We start from the raw sequence: 16,743 nt of genomic DNA, 5'->3' as shown, positions 1-16,743 counted from the left end.
AGGGGAACTTTTTTAACATATTATCTTCCTATTTAGTTGAACTTCCATATTTAATGTTAAGTATATAGTACTCCAAAAGATGAAGAAATTGAAGAAAATGGTACTCCTCATTCAAGTCGTGTTAATTGAACTACTAAGGTGTCAAGTTGTGTAAGGTGGCAGCAAGGGCGGATTCACATGGAGGGTGTTTGAGCACTCATTAACCTTCTATCGAATTATATACTATATATATATATATATATATATATATATATATATATATATATATATATTTATTAGAGAGCACTATGAAAATAATGGTTTAATTGGCTTGGTGGTTGAAAGGGGGAGCTTAAGATGAGAAACTATTCGTCTCTTTGCCAGGTTTGATCCCCCCTGAGACATTATTTTTAGTTCGGAAAAGGATTAAAACTACTCTTTAATTATTTGAAATAAGATTAAATGTATCTTAAAATTATCTTTCGGCTCAAAAGTAACCTTTCCGACTTACTAGACGATCAGGCTTATCCTTCTCTTCAATGGAAGAGTTATGTGGCATCTCATGTGTTTATTAATATGCCATATAGACCTCCATATCTGCACGCCCATCCACTTGCACATAGACGTTTTAAGAGTCTTAATTTCATCCTTTTTCCACATTTTTATTTTCTTAAAAAAATCAATATAACAATATCCATAATGTAGTCATTTAAAAGTTTAGTTTATGAGGAGATTGTTCTTTTAATAGAGTATGTTTTTTAACATTAGTTTTCAATATTTAGACTAAACCATATTAATAATATGTTTTTGGTGTAGCTTTTTTAAAAATAATCCTTTTCGTAAAAAAGATTCAAAAAAGCTTCCTTTCACCAGTCTAATTTCGCTACTAGGGTTCATAGTAGCTACAATCTTTCTTCGCAGCTAAGTTTCAAAGTAGCTACGATCTATCTTCGTTGCTATAGTTTCAAAGTAGCTAGCATCTGTGGATATTTGTGATTGTAGGATAGTAAATCATTTTTCCTATGTTATTGTAGTTATGATTTCAAAGCAACATAGTTAGGATTTGTGATTTGTATAATCTTCTGGTATGTTAGATTAGAGAATAAATTAATTATTTATTTGAGTTCAAATAGTAATATTCATGATTTTTTATTTGATTGGTTTGTGCATTGGGATGAGTTGTGATTTTTTAATCAATTGAAAATTTTGTCTTGTATATGGTGATCTTTTTCTGTTATGTTAGATTTAGGAAATAATTTGAATTAAAATAGTAGTATTCATGTGATTTCGTATTTTTTTCAATCGTGCATAGGAGTAAGTTAGATTTTTGTAATCTTTTAAGAATTTTGTCTCGTATATGGTGATCCTTTTATGTTAGGTTAGATTTAGGAAATAATTTGAGTTAAATAGTAGTACTCATGTGATTTCGTATCTTATTCATTCGTGCATAGTAGTAAGGGCTTGGTCCTAATGCCCTTTTTCATAAAGGATTTGTTTGTATGTGAATATATATTGTTTAGTCTGAATTTGATGTATGTGGTCTCAATGTCCTTTTTCATTGTTTATTATGACCTGTTTGTTCAGAATGTTTTTATCTATTGTTTATATATATATATATATATATATATATATAAAATATTACTAAAAGTGGGAAACACCTATCTTCAAAGTTAGATTACAATTTTACCCTTACACTTTTCAAAATGTAATAAATACAACATCTAATCTAATTAAATAATAATAAAAATGTATTATCTCTTCAAAATTAAACACTAAATTATCTACACAAAAAAAGAGAGGGCAATATTTGACATTCATATTCCAACTAAAAGATAATGATACTTATTCCCTCTGTCCCTAATTAGTTGTCCACTTTTAAATTGACACACCTGTTAAGAAAACAATGATTGACATAGTGAATTTACCATTTTACCTCTATTAATTATTGTAACATCTTGCACCTAGAAACGACTATTAAGAGTTTAAAATATGAAAATATTTATTTTTGGAAAGAATAAGGAAATTTGAAAATTTTGTCTATAAGTAAAGAAAGTGAGTTTTGACCATTTTCAAATGGCCATAACTCCTAGCTCAGGATGAGTTAGGAGCAGCTCTTGATATGGTTGGAAATCCCTTGGAGAGATCTTTCCAACGCCGCTGAGTTTACACGATTTCGACATTGTATCAGTGAGATATGCCTTTCGGAAGTTGGGTTGTTGGATTGAGGAAAATCCCAATCCGGATTTAGGGAAGGGCAAGGTAGTCTTTTCTCTAATTAATCTCCTAATTCGTTTTTAGGGATTTATTGGGGGTAAAAACATGACTTAGTCAGTTTGGAGAATTGAGAAATACGCTTAGGACTTGGAGAAAAGAGAAAAGAAGAAAGAAAGGGAGAAAAGCCGAGATTTCGCCAAGAACGTCAAGCGTTTGAAGTGGAATTCGTCGAGGGTGATCCCTATTAAGGTATGTGAGATATTCTAGTGATGGGTTAGTTCACCCACACACCAACTTGTTTCAATTCAACGATTTTGGGTTGTTCACATGTTAAAAAGTGAAGTTCTTGAAGAACATTGTTGAATTCTTGTTGGTTGATTGTTGAATTCCTAGTGTTGATTTGATTCGTGTTTCCGGGTTGTTTTTCGAAGTTAAATCTATTGGGTATTGAGGGTACTAATGATCCTAATTGTTTGGGGAAAGAACCATTAGAGTTTAGAGGGTTTAGAGATGAAAAACGGAGAAGCAAAGTCGTCAAACACCTGGGTATAGGGGTGGGGCGTCGCGCCAGCCAGCGTGCCCGAAAAGGGTCTCTGAATGTTCACCCTTGGGACGCTGCGCCAGCCAGCGCTCCCTAGACTGGTCTCTGAATATTGAGGGCTGGCGCCCCATGCCTCTCAGAGAGCCAGGGACGCCAGTTCTCCCCATTCGTTCCCACTTTTTCGAACTAGTTCCTAAGTGATGTACCTATGTTTTCTAGTTGATTTTAACACTTTAAGGTACATCTAATCATCATGAAATCATCCATAAACATGAGATCATGAACCTTGAATCCATAATCCAATTCAATGAAAGTTAAGATCAAAGTCAAAGAAGTTAAGAGTCAAGTCTAGAAGTTAAGAAGCAAGTCAAAGCAAAGTTTCTTAAAGTTTTCAAAAGTCTTTATTAAACGTTTAAACTTCATTTTAAGGCTCAAGTTTCAAGTAAAGTAAAGAGTAAAGAGTTGAGTTCATTTCTCAAAAGTTATTAGGGAACTAAGTATTCCCAAAGAAGTTTATAAATGTTTTCACATTTGAGCATGAAAGGAACTATGATTTCCAAAAGAGCCTTTAGGCTAGTTTTCAGTAAAGGGAACATCGATTTCAAGAGAGCCTTTGGGCTAAACTTTGAGCAATTATATCAAACTAAAGAAAGAGGTGTTTAAAACACATATGAGCTAAAGTATATTTTGGGAGTAGTATTGAGCACCGAATTGGGGACGCGAGTTCATATTAACTCAACTCTCCATAAGAATCATGTAGCCAACATGGGATTTAACGGGTTATACTTTTTAGATGATCACGTAAGTTAAGTTAGTGGATACACTAAGTTAAGTAAGGTCCTATATCACGACGAGGTATAGGATGGTCCTTGGGCAACGTGATGTAAAACGTTGTACCATCACTAGGGCTCATAGTGATGGTTGTCGGTTGAAGAATCTCCCACAAAAGTTATATTACTTTTATATATAAGTAAAGTTGAGTTTGTTATTGCTTTATCTTTAACGAACTAAGTTGTTTACACTGTTTTACAAGCTTTATATATATATTGCATGTGTCTTATTGCTTTATATTGAGTTAAGTTATTCATGAGTTGTACAGAGCCAAGGTAAGTGTTCCTTCTTACTCCTTTCAAGCTTAAGTTGTTGTTTAGCATTCCAACTCGCATACTCGTACAGTCAATGTACTGATGCCAGTTGGCCTGCATCTTATTATGATGTAGACGCAGGTAACCATGATCAGCATCCAGCGCACCGTTGATCTAGTCAAGCACTCCAGAGTCAGTGGTGAGCCTCCTTGCATTCGGAGGACTCGTTTATTCGCTTTTCTAGTTTTTTTTCTTTATTAGGATGTTGTGGGGTCTGTCCCAACATCCATCTCAATATTATAGAGGCTTCATAGACAGTTAGACAGTAGTTGAGTCTCTCATCTATGTATTTATAGATATTCTATTTTGAGACATAAGTTGCCATTTGGCCAGATTTTATCATTTAAGCTGTTTTATGAACTTATATTGTGTTGAGTTAAGTCTTCCGCTGAGTTAAGTAGCCAGGTCAAGGGTTCGCTTGGGGCCAACAATGGTCTCTGAGTGCCGGCCACATCCAAGGTGTAGACTCGGGGCGTGACAATTATGAAGTGGATGAATTAAAAACTTAATACTTTTAAGAAGTTCTACTTTTTCCAAAGTAATTAATTGAGGGTATAATGGATAAAAAAATTTGTCCTTTCTTAATTTGTCAAAATGGACAAGTAATTAGGGACAACTATAAAAGGAAAAGTGGACAAGTAATTAGGAACATATGGAGTATTATGTTTGCAGTCAAATTAATGAAATGTTACAGAAATTCATGAGGTGAGAACTGAGGTGAATGCATCCATAATAAAAAAAATAATAACATTTATTATGGCTTGGAATATGTATTTTTGTATATATTATTTTGTGTTGTTTCTGTTCAAAGTAGAATATTAGTCTGAGGTGAATTTATCGACATGAATAAAAATGGAGAGAAATAAAACGAGCGTTTAAAGTTAAATTGCAATTTTTCTCTTATATTTAATTAAAATAAAATACCTAATCTATTTGAAATAGTAGTAATTGTATTTAAATTTACATGAGATTTGTGAATAAGTCCAATTTAAATGTATCCCTTAATGATTTACCCATTAATCAAATTTAAGTGTGCTCTATTCATTGCTAAATAGTTTGGAGAATAGGAAGAGTTGCATTAAATAATTTTAAATAATTAAATGTAGACTAATTAATTAGGAGAAATGAATAGTTTGGAGAATAGGAAGAGTTGTATTGAATAATTAAATGCAGACTAATGAAAGAAAAGGTTCAAGGAATGCAAACTAAAAAATAGCTATAGAAAGGCAAGAAATAATTCTTGAATTCTTACTCACCATTTTTGAAGGCTCTTGCATAATTTTAATTAATTAATTAATTTCATCTTTTTTTTGTTCTTGAAGAGAAAGCAACAATTTGAAAGAATGGGAAGTACCTAGAGCTATTGTCGTCTAGAGTTCGATTAGCCAGTAACATCAACTTCACTAAACAAAGTTCAACACAAATTTATTGAAATGCACAATGTTTATGTATCATTGTATATGAAAGTTTAGAAACATAAATTATTATTCCAACATGTAATATTTTAATTTTAGCATTCAAATATTGTTGTTATACTTTTAGCAGTTCTTTCTACTTTATATGTAAAGAGAGAATTGATATGTGTTTTAATTTCTTTATTTTAGTAAGAATAAGCTTGCATTTTTTAAAACCAATATATTTAACTATTATATACTTCCTCCATCTCAATGAAATTTTTTGAACAAATTAGCATGAATACACGTGCAAAGCACTGTCCAGAGACTAGTGTTGTAATAAACATGTGAGCTCTGTATGTTTCTTTTAGTTTAGATTTTTAAAGTGTATCTTATTAATTTCTGCATATCAGTAAGGACTTGGTCCCAATGCCCTTGTTCATAAATTACTTATTTATATGTGAATATGTATTGTATTATCTGAATTTGTAATGCCCTTTTCCATTGTTTTTTTTTAAAAAAAATTAATTTTGACATGTAGTCCATTTTATTTATGGCTTAAAAAGGCCAAAAAATCCACCTTACTAAGAAAATCCCTGAACAGCCCAACAGCCCATCAGGTTATTCATACAAGACCCTATAAAGTAGGGTTTCCTAATTTGTTCAGATTTTTTTCTACTATTTATGTTGTAATAAACATGTGACCCTTGCATGAATTTTCTTTTTTTTTAGTACATATTTTTACACTGTATTTTAATTCATAGCAGTAAGGACTTGGTCCCAATGCCCTTTTTCATAAATGACTTGTTTGTATATGAATATGTATTGTGTTATCTGAATTTGATGTATATGGTCTCAATGCCCTTCTTCAATGTTTATTATGGCTTGTTTGTTCAAATTTTTTCCCTTTATTGTTTATGTTATGATAAACATGTGGCCCCTGTATATTTTTTTTTTTTTTAGTATAGATTTCTAAAGTGTATCTAAGGACTTGGTCCCAATGCCCTTTTTTATAAAGTGTATCTTAATCATTTATGTATGTTTTTACTCTTTTTTTTAGTATAGGTTCCTAAAGTGTATCTTATTCATTTTAGCCTATTGTGTCACTATGTTTGAGGCCCATTGTATATGTTTTTCTTTCTCAGTTCAATATGAAAGATCTTTTTGTTGACCTATGTTGTTGCATTATGGGGGGTAAATGGATTACAAAACCACAACTAGTATATGACAAGAAGTATGTTGCTACTAGGAGAGACACAAATGCATATATCTTAGACTATGATAAGATAGTGGAAGAGTACACAAATAACTTAAAATTTGTACTTGTGAAACAAATACTTGTGAAAGGGCCTTCTGAAATTTTTTACTTGGTTGAAGGATCTGAAGAAATTAGGACACTTCAATACCTATTAAATGAACAATTTAAGATGATTCTTTTCTTTGTTGTGGACGATTTGGAAGAAATTGTTTCTGCACCAAATATTATTCACCATTGTGAAGCATACTTGATAGAGTGTGAATATGAAACTGATGTTGAATCAAAAAATGGTTCTAGTGATAATGACATGTCTGATGATAAGGAATATAACTTTGATGAGTTAGAGCTCATTAAGATGCAAAAAACTAGAAAAGTAAATGATGAGCTCAATAAGTATAAAGAACTTTATCCCTCCATGACTTCAAGGACTTGAATGAGGTAAGAAAAATTGTGAATTTGTATTCCCTTGCAAATTCCAAACCTATAGTAGTGGGAAAAAAGTGACAGAACAAGATTGAAGTATACATGCATGATTGGTTGTCCATTTGTCATTCTTATTTCATAAGATGGTAAGGGTCCAGATTTTATGGTTAAAACACTGAAAATAAATCACAAATTTGAGGATGCATATAAAAATCCTAGAGCTTGCACAACTACTTTAGCACAATATTTCAATAATAAAGTGCGTGAATAATCTTCAGTACGAGTTTAAGAATATAAGACAAGAGTGGAAGGATCGTTCAACTTGAATGCTAGTTCCTCAAAGTTGAAAAGGTCCAAGAAGACGGGTCTTCAAAAATTGCAGGAAAGTTTCTTAGATGATTACAATAGAATTGAGGCTTATGCAAATGAGCTTAGACTAACCAATCTTGATAGTCATATTTTGATTGATTTATCAAAGGATAGGTTGGATTAAGATACAAGAAAGTTACTTAGAATGTACATCTACCTCAATGCATTGAAGTTGGGATGGAAAGAAGGACTGAGACCCTTTATTTAACAAGATGAGACATTCTTGAAAAGGTCAATACAAGGGACAACTTTTGGTGGCTATGACACAAGATTGTAAGAATGTCTTTTATCTATTGTCATGGGTTATAGTTGATAAAGAGAAAACTAAGACATGAGTACAGTTTCTACAACCTATGAACAATTCAATGAGTATGAAGATGGTGAAACTGTCACCTTTATGTTTGATATTCAGAAGGTAAATAATTTTTTGTGTTTATTTGAAAAGTTTTATCTTCTTTTTATAACAATTTGTAACTGTATGTTTACTTATTTGACATGTATAAGGACTACTAGAAGCAGTAAAAAATGCCATTCCTTAGTCTCAGTACAAGTACTTTAAGTTGTTTTGATTATTTTGTTCCCTTGAATTTATTAACTACAATTCACTTTTATTGATTATAGGTACTATGTTAGGCAAATTGAGGCCAACTGGACGAAGAGATTTAGGTTAGGAGAAATGAAAAAACTCCTTTGGTGGGCTGCTTGGAGTACTTATGGAGAAGATTTTAAGGACCAATTAAGAGCAGTTGGTGCATTGTCAAAAAGTGTTAAAAAAATGAAATTTATTTTAGCCCAAAGGGCTGGAAAAGTCATGATCCTTGGTAGCACCTTTTGACAATGTACCAAGTGCACCCAACTGGTCCTTAAAATCATCCTCATAATACCCAAAGCAGGCCACCAAAGCAGTTTCTTCATCTCTCTAAAACTAAATCTCTTCATCCAATTGGCCTTAATATGCCTAAAACAGTACCTATAATCAATAAAAGTAAATATTTAGTTAATAAATTCAAGTTAACCAAATAATTAAAGCAATTTAAATCAGTGTTGAGACAAAAAAAAGGACATTTTTGTCTGCTTTAGTAGTTCCTATACATGTCAAATAAGTAAATATACATTTACAAATTGTTAGAAAAAGAATATAAATTTGTTCAAATAAACATAAGAAATTATTTACTTTCTGCATTTCAAACATAAAGGTGACAGTTTCACCATCTTTCAGATTCAATGAGTTGTTCAGAAGTTGTAGAAATTATATCCATGCCCTAGTTGTCTCTTTATCAACTACAACCCATGTCAATGGGTAGAAGCAATTCTCACAATCTTGTGCCATAATCATCAAAAGTTGTCTCTTGCATTGACCCTTCAAGAAGGTTCCATCTAGTCCAATAACGGGTCTCAGTCCTTCTTTCTTTCCAACTTCAGTTCATTGAGGCATATGTACATTCTAAGAATTTTTCTTTTATCTTGTTCCAACCCATCCTTTGATAAATTAATCACAATATCACTACCGAAATTTCTTAGCCTAAGCTCATTTGCATAACCCTCAATCCTATTGTAATCATCTAAGAAACTTCATTGCAATTTTTGAAGAGTCATCCTCTTGAACCTTTTCAACTTTGATGAACTAGCATTCAAGTTGAACTAATCCTTCAAGTCTTGTCTCATATCCTTAAGCTTGTACTGAGGATTATTTTGCACTTGATTCTTGATTTATTATGCTAAAGTGGTTATGTAAGATCTAAAAATTTTAAATGCATCCTCACAACTGTGATTTGTTTTCAGTGTTTTAACCTTAAAACCTAGATCCTTAACATCTTGAGAAATAAGAAGGACAAATGGACAACCCATCATGCATTTATACCTTAGTCTTGTTCTGTCACTTTTTCCACTACTATAGGTTTGGAATTTTGAAGGGAATGCAAATTTACAATTTTTCTTACCTCATTTAAATCCTTAAAAGTCATGAAGGGATGGAATTCTTTGTAGTGACTAAGCTCATCAATTACTTCTCTAGTTTTTTGCATCTTAATGATCTCTAACTCATCAAAGTTATATTCATCATCATCAGACTTGTCATTATCACTAGAGCCATTTTCTGATTCAACATCATTTCCATATTCACACTCCACCAAGTATGATTCACTATGGTGAATAATATTTGGTGCAAAATAATTTCTTCAAAATCCTCCATAGCAAAGAATTGAACCACCTTAAATCTTTCATTTAATAGGTATTTGAGTGTCCTAATTCCTTCAGATCCTTCATCCACATAAAAATTTTCAGAAGGCCCTTTCACAAGTATTTGTTTCACAAGCACAAATCCTAAGTTATTTGTGTACTCTTTCACTATATTATCATAGTCTAAGAGATATGGATCAGTGTCTATCCTAGTAGCAACATACTTCTTGTCATATACTAGTTATCATTTTGTAATCCATTTACCCCCATAATGCAATATGAGGTCAACAAAAAGATCTTTCATATTGAACGGAGAAAAAAATAGACATAATGGGCCTTAGACATAGTGACATAATGGGCAAAAATGAATAAGATACACTTTAGGAACCTATACTTAAAAAAAGTTCAAACATATAGAAATGAATATGATACACTTTATGAAAAAGGGTATTGGGACCAAGTCCCTACTGCTATGTAGAAATAAATAAGATACACTTTAGGAATCTATACTAAAAGAAAGAAAAATCATATCGGGGCCACATGTTTATTATTGCATAATCAATAAAGCAAAAAATATGAACAAACAGACCTTAATAAACAATGAAAAATTGCATTGGGACCACACACATCAAATTCAGATAACACAATACATATTCACATTCAAATAAGTCATTTATGAAAAAAGGCATTGGGATCAAGTTCTTACTGCTATGCAAAAATGAATTAAGATACAATTTATAAATCTGTACTAAAAGAAAGAAAAAACATACAAGGGTCACATGTTTATTACAACATAAACAATAGAGGAAAAAAAATCTGAACAAAAACGCAATAAATAATGAAAAAGGGCATAGCAAATTCAGATAATACAATACATATTCACATACAAACAAGTCATTTATGAATAAGAAAATTGGGACAAAGTCTGTACATATATGCATGAATAAATAAGACACACTTTAAGAATCTATACTAAAAGAAACAAAAATTAAATAGGGGCCACATGTTTATTACAACATAAACAACAGAGGAAAAAATTATGAGCAAACAGGTCATAATAAACAATGAAAAAGGCAATAGGAACCACACACATCAAATTCAAACTAAACAATATATATTTACATACAAACAAGTACTTTATGAAAAAGGGCATTGAGACCAAGTCCTTACTGCTATGCAAGAATGAACAAGATACGAAACCACATGAATACTACTATTCTAACTCAAATTATTCCCAAAATCTAACCTAACATAAAATGATCACCATCTACGAGACAAAATCCTCAAAAGATTATAAAAATTTAACTTATGGCTATGCACGATTGAATAAGATATGAAACCACACGAATACTACTATTTTAACTCAAATTATTCCCTAAATCTAATTAACAGAAAAGGATCACCATACACATGACAAAATTCTCAAAAGATTACAAAATCATAACTCCTCCCAATGCACAAATCAATCGAACCCAAAATCACATGAATAATACTATTTGAACTCAAATAAACAAGTAATTTATTCTCTAATCTAACATACCAGAAGATTATACAAATCGCAAATCCAAACTATGTTGCTTTGAAATCGTAAACATAATAATATCGAAAAAATAATTAGTAACCTACCACCACAAATATCCGCAGATGCTAGCTACTTTGAAACCCTAGAGACGAAGAAAGATTGTAGCTACTTTGAAACCCTAGCGGCGAAATTTAGGTTGGTGAAAGCAAGCTTCTATGGGTCTTTTTTAAGAAAAGGATGAAACTAAGGCTCTTAAAACGTCTTTGAGGAGGTGGGTGGGGTGGGTGTGCACATGTGGAGGTCTATGTCGCATATTAATACACACATGGGATGTACATAACTCTTTCGTTACACAAAATGGCAAGTTTGGTCCAATTGTAAGACGAAAAAGGTACTTTTGAGCCGAAAGATAGTTTAAGGATATATTTAATCTATTTTGAATAATTGAAGTGTAGTTTTGACCCTTTTCCGTTTTTAGTTTAATAAATAACTCTCCTCTTACTTAATTATTCTAATAATTGGATTTTATTTCATTTTTTTTATCCCCGTGCAAATTATTGTTATTTCTCTTTCACTAGTTTCCTTAGCTAACTTTTTCTAAATGACATATTTATAAAGAAAAAAAATCATTTTTTCTTTATTCAAGATAATTTTTTTTACTATCGTGCTTAAATATGATTGTCTTTTTCATAACAAGTGTTAAATTTGTGAACTTATATTTGTGATTGGTAGCTAAGCAATGACAGAGCCATACATACTTGAGGGGTATCGACCAGTAATTCTTTCTCGGAAAATTATATATACATACATATATCACTACTAAAAAACTTTCAAAAAGAGACGGAAAAAAACGACAGATTGCGTCGGTTTTTTGGCCAAAAGCGACGGAAAAGCGTCGCAGTCAATCTCGTTGCTTTTTGGCTTGACGCTTTTCCAAAAGCGATGGACTGCGTCGCTTATGGTGTTTTTTTTTTTTTAAGAATAAGATGCCATCTGTCGCTTTTTTTATTTTTATTTTTTTTAATTTTAAAAAAGAGACGAAGTCCGTCGCTTTAATTAATTTTTAATTTTTTTTTTAGAATGTTGTAAAGCGATGGACAATGAGACGCCGTCCGTCGCTTTTTTGGAAATAAAATTTTGAAAAATCCAGAAAAGTGACAAACTAAAAGACCCTGTCCGTCGCTTTTCTGGGTTTTAAAAAAAATAAAATCGAAAAAAGCGACGGACAAAACCACCCTGTCAGTAGCTTTTTTTGACAGCAGAAACTGCCAATTTTTGCTGCCCACCTGCAAAACCAATTCAATTGAATTCAATATAACCCTAATCAAACACAAAACATTATAAAGAAGCTACACAAAATATAAAACAACAAACTTAAATTAACATTCAAAAATATCTAAATCACAATTTAAAGACTAATAAAGTCTTTCAAAATTCGTTTCAAAATTACAAAAAAATCGTTTCAAAATTACAAATAGTTCATAAAGACTATATTTTATCAAGATTTCTAGAGTTCAACCTAATAATTAGTTCATAAATTCTATTAATCAAGATTCCTAAATTTCACAACCTAAAGTTTAAAATCCTACAATATTTCCAGATTTCTAAAGTTCACAACTTAAAGTTCTAAAATTCCACAATAATTCAAGATTTCTAAAGTTCACAACCTAAAGTTCTAAAATCCTACAATAATTCAAGATTTCTAAACTTCACAACCTAAAGCTCTAAAATCCTATAAAAATTCAAGTTCTCTAAAGTTCACAACTTAAAGTTTTAAAATCCTACAAAAATTCAAGTTCTCTAAAATTCACAACTTAAAGTTGTAAAATTCTACAATAATTCAAGATTACTAACGTTTCACAACCTAAAGTTCTAAAATTCTACAAAAATTCAAGTTATCTAAAGTTCACAACTTAAAGTTATTAAATCCTACAATAATTCAAGATTTCTAACGCTCAAAACCTTGTAAAGTTCTAAAATTCTACAAAAATTCAAGTTCTCTAAAGTTTACAAATTTAAGTTCTAAAATTCTACAATAATTCAAAATTTCTAAAGTTCACAACCTGAAGTTCTAAAATCCTACAATAATTCAAGTTCTCTAAAGTTCACAACTTAAAGTTCTAAAATTCTAAAATAATTCAAGATTTCTAATGTTTCACAACCTAAACTTCCTCAAAAAATTCAATTTCTCTAAAGTTCACAACTTAAAGTTCTAAAATTCTACAAAAATTCAAGTTCTCTAAAGTTCACAAATTTAAGTTCTAAAAGTCTACAATAATTCAAGATTTCTAAAGTTAACAACCTAAAGTTCTAAAATCCTACAATAATTCAAGTTCTCTAAAGTTCACAACTTAAAGTTCTAAAATCCTACAAAAATTCAAGTTCTCTAAAATTCACAACTTAAAGTTCTAAAATTCTAAAATAATTCAAGATGTCTAACGTTTCACAACCTAAAGTTCCTAAAAAAATTCAAGTTCTCTAAAGTTCACAACTTAAAGTTCTAAAATCCTACAATAATTCAAGATTTCTAACGCTCACAACCTTATAAAGTTCTAGAATACTACAAAAATTCAAGTTCTCTAAAGTTTACAAATTTAAGTAAATCCTACAATAATTCAAGATTTCTAAAGTTCACAACCTAAAGTTCTAAAATCCTACAATAATTCAAGTTCTCTAAAGTTCACAACTTAAAGTTCTAAAATCCTACAAAATTCAAGTTCTCTAAATTTCACAACTTAAAGTTCTATAATTCTACAGTAATTCAAGATTTCTAACGTTTCATAACCTAAAATTCCTACAAAAATTCAAGTTATCTAAAGTTTACAACTTAAAGTTCTAAAATCCTACAAAAATTCAAGTTTTCTAAAGTTCACAACTTAAAGTTTTAAAATCCTACAATAATTCCAGATTTCTAACGCTCACAACCTTATAAAGTCTAAAATCCTACAAAAATTCAAGTTCTCTATAGTTCACAACTTTAAGTTCTAAAATCCTACAATAATTCAAGCTTTCTAAAGTTCACAACCTAAAGTTCTAAAATCCTACATTAATTCAAGTTCTCTAAAGTTCACAACTTAAAGTTCTAAAATCCTTCAAAAATTCAAGTTCTCTAAAATTCACAACTTAAAGTTCTAAAATTCTACAATAATTCAAGATTTCTAACGTTTCACAGCCTAAAGTTCTAAAATCCTACAAAAATTCAAGTTCTCTAAAGTTCACAACTTAAAGTTCTAAAATCCTACAATAATTCAAGATTTCTAACGTTCACAACCTTATAAAGTTCTAAAATCCTACAAAAATTCAAGTTCTCTAAAGTTGACAACTTTAAGTTCTAAAATCCTACAATAATTCAAGATTTCTTAAGTTCACAACCTAAAATTCTAAAATTCTACAATAATTCAAGATTTCTAAAGTTCACAACCTAATTAAAGTTCTAAAATCCTACAAAAATTCTATAGTTCATATCCAATTTCTAAAATTAGTTATATATAAATTTCTAATCCAATAATTAATTAGTCATATTCAAGTTCCAAGTTCAAGTTCAACTTCAAGTTCTAAATTCAAGTTCATATCTAGTTATATATAATCTTCTAATGCAACAATTAGTTATATATTCAAGTTCTAATTAAAAAAAAAAAAACCTCATCGATCAATATATAGTCATGACATTCAAACATTCATCACTATATAGTCATGACATTCAAACATTCATCATATACACTTCAATTACTAATCTCTAACTTCAAAGTAACACTTTACTAACTAACAATATATCAATCTAATTTTTTTTTTAAAATCAATTCACAATCAAATTACATATTCTCAAGTTCAAAGTAGTCCTTAAATAATTAAAAAAAACCTAATTCATTCACTAATTACAATGCCCAATTTAAAAGAAAACCCTAAAATAAAAAAATCTCCAATTCTCTACCTAACTAGCAACAATCAAATCAAATTAACAATAACACAACCCAACAAACTAAAACAATAATATACTAACTAACAAACCAAATATAATTACTAGAATTGAAAAAAAAACTGAAATCAAAATCGTACCTTAACAACGACGGGCAGCGAGTGGCAACGACCAGCGACGAAGGCAGCAACCCAGCAACAACGGCGGTGGAGGCAAGGATTGGATGGAATTTGCTAGAGAGAAGGGAGAGAATAAGAGAGAAGAAAGAAGAGAAAAGAGAAAAGAGAAAAGAGAAAAGAGACAGAGAAGAAATTGAAGAAAACCCGATCTGCCTCAAAGATATTTTAAGAAAAGCGACGGACAACGTCTCTTTGTCCGTCACTTTTTTAAAAATATTTGCCCAGCATTTTGACCAAAAAGTGACGAACTAAGAGACATTGTCCATTGCTTTTTAAAAATGTTTGACTAGATATTTTGACCAAAAAGCGACGGACTAAGAGATGTCGTCCGTCGCTTTTTTTAAATTTTTTTAAAATAAAATAAAACAAATTAAAAGCGACGGACGGCGTGGTTATTTTTTAATTTATGAATAATTATTTTAACTAAAAAGCGACAGACAACATATTTACCTATATTAAATAATTAATTATTAATTATATATATGTTTGGCGCAAAAATCTACAAAAATAGGCGACGAACTAAGAGATGTCATCCGTTGCTTCTACTAAAATAATTTTAAAAATAATTATCTATCTATATATAATAGGAGAGGGAAAAGTGCAACATGTCAGCACCAGAAAATTCTTGATTTTAAAATAAAATAAAATAAATTGTATGATTTTAAACAATAACTGTCAATTGTTGAGTCAGAAAACTTCTAATCCGTTATAAATTCCTAGACAGTTGAAGTCATAAATATTGGGTAGTCTCCTATTCAATCGTGTAAACCGTTGTAGAGGTTACTATCTTATATAAATACATCTCAAAATATTTGAAAACTTATCATCTTATTATTGTTGATATGAAAATCTTCGCTCAACAAATTGCACGACAATGAAAAGTTGATATCATTCGTGAATATAATTGAAATTTTGGCATTTATTGTAACGACCTGACTTTCGTCGCTATGGAAAAGCCAACAGAGGAAAATTTGGGGTCGGAAAACTTTTTCGTAGTATCTTGAAATTTCCCAATCTAATCTAGATTTGGATGAAATCGGAGTCTTTAAGGTGTAGGGAAATCTGATAATGAATGAGAGATCTATTAATGAATTTGATTACATGAGTGGATAGTTAAGACGTTAAGAATATCGTACGACTTTACAGAATTGAATTCGGGTATGTAGAACTCTCGGAATCGAATTTGTGACAAAATTGGTATCAGAGCTCTAGGTTCATTGATCTCATTGTACCAACACGAGTCTAGTAGAGTCTTGCGGAATGGTACGATGATGTCTGTACTTTTCTTCGAGAGGCTATAGAATTTTAGGAAAAACTCACTTGTTTCTACTCCTTCGTGTTATGACTTGAATCCAATTGGTATCTGGGTGATACAAATTGGTATTTTTCCTTCTTCACTCTACGGTCCGAACTAGAGCAACAAAAGTAGTAACATCATCACTAGCAAGAGAGGATGTGTATAGACTACTGACAGTTGAATAGGGTCACCATTCAGAACAAATATCCATTACCTCAGATAGATGACCTTTTTGATCAATTGCAAGGTGCATCAGTTTTCTCTAAAATTGATTTAAGGTCTGGTTACCATCAGTTAAAGGTTGAGGGAGTTAAGAATTGGGTTCGAC

At 30.8% G+C, this 16,743-nt stretch overlaps 1 protein-coding gene across 1 annotated transcript in view; it reads left to right on the top strand.

Moving 5' to 3' along the window:
* The window catches only part of LOC125831588 (pentatricopeptide repeat-containing protein At5g01110-like), an 809,602-nt gene that overhangs the window by 402,571 nt on the left and 390,288 nt on the right, over positions 1–16,743 (top strand). The gene's annotated exons all lie outside the window — the stretch shown is intronic.

Source organism: Solanum verrucosum, unplaced genomic scaffold, assembly GCF_900185275.1.
Source record: "Solanum verrucosum unplaced genomic scaffold, falcon-dt-bn FXZP01000049.1, whole genome shotgun sequence".
Classification (NCBI taxonomy): Eukaryota; Viridiplantae; Streptophyta; class Magnoliopsida; order Solanales; family Solanaceae; genus Solanum; species Solanum verrucosum.
This window is presented reverse-complemented; position numbering and strand designations above follow the sequence as displayed.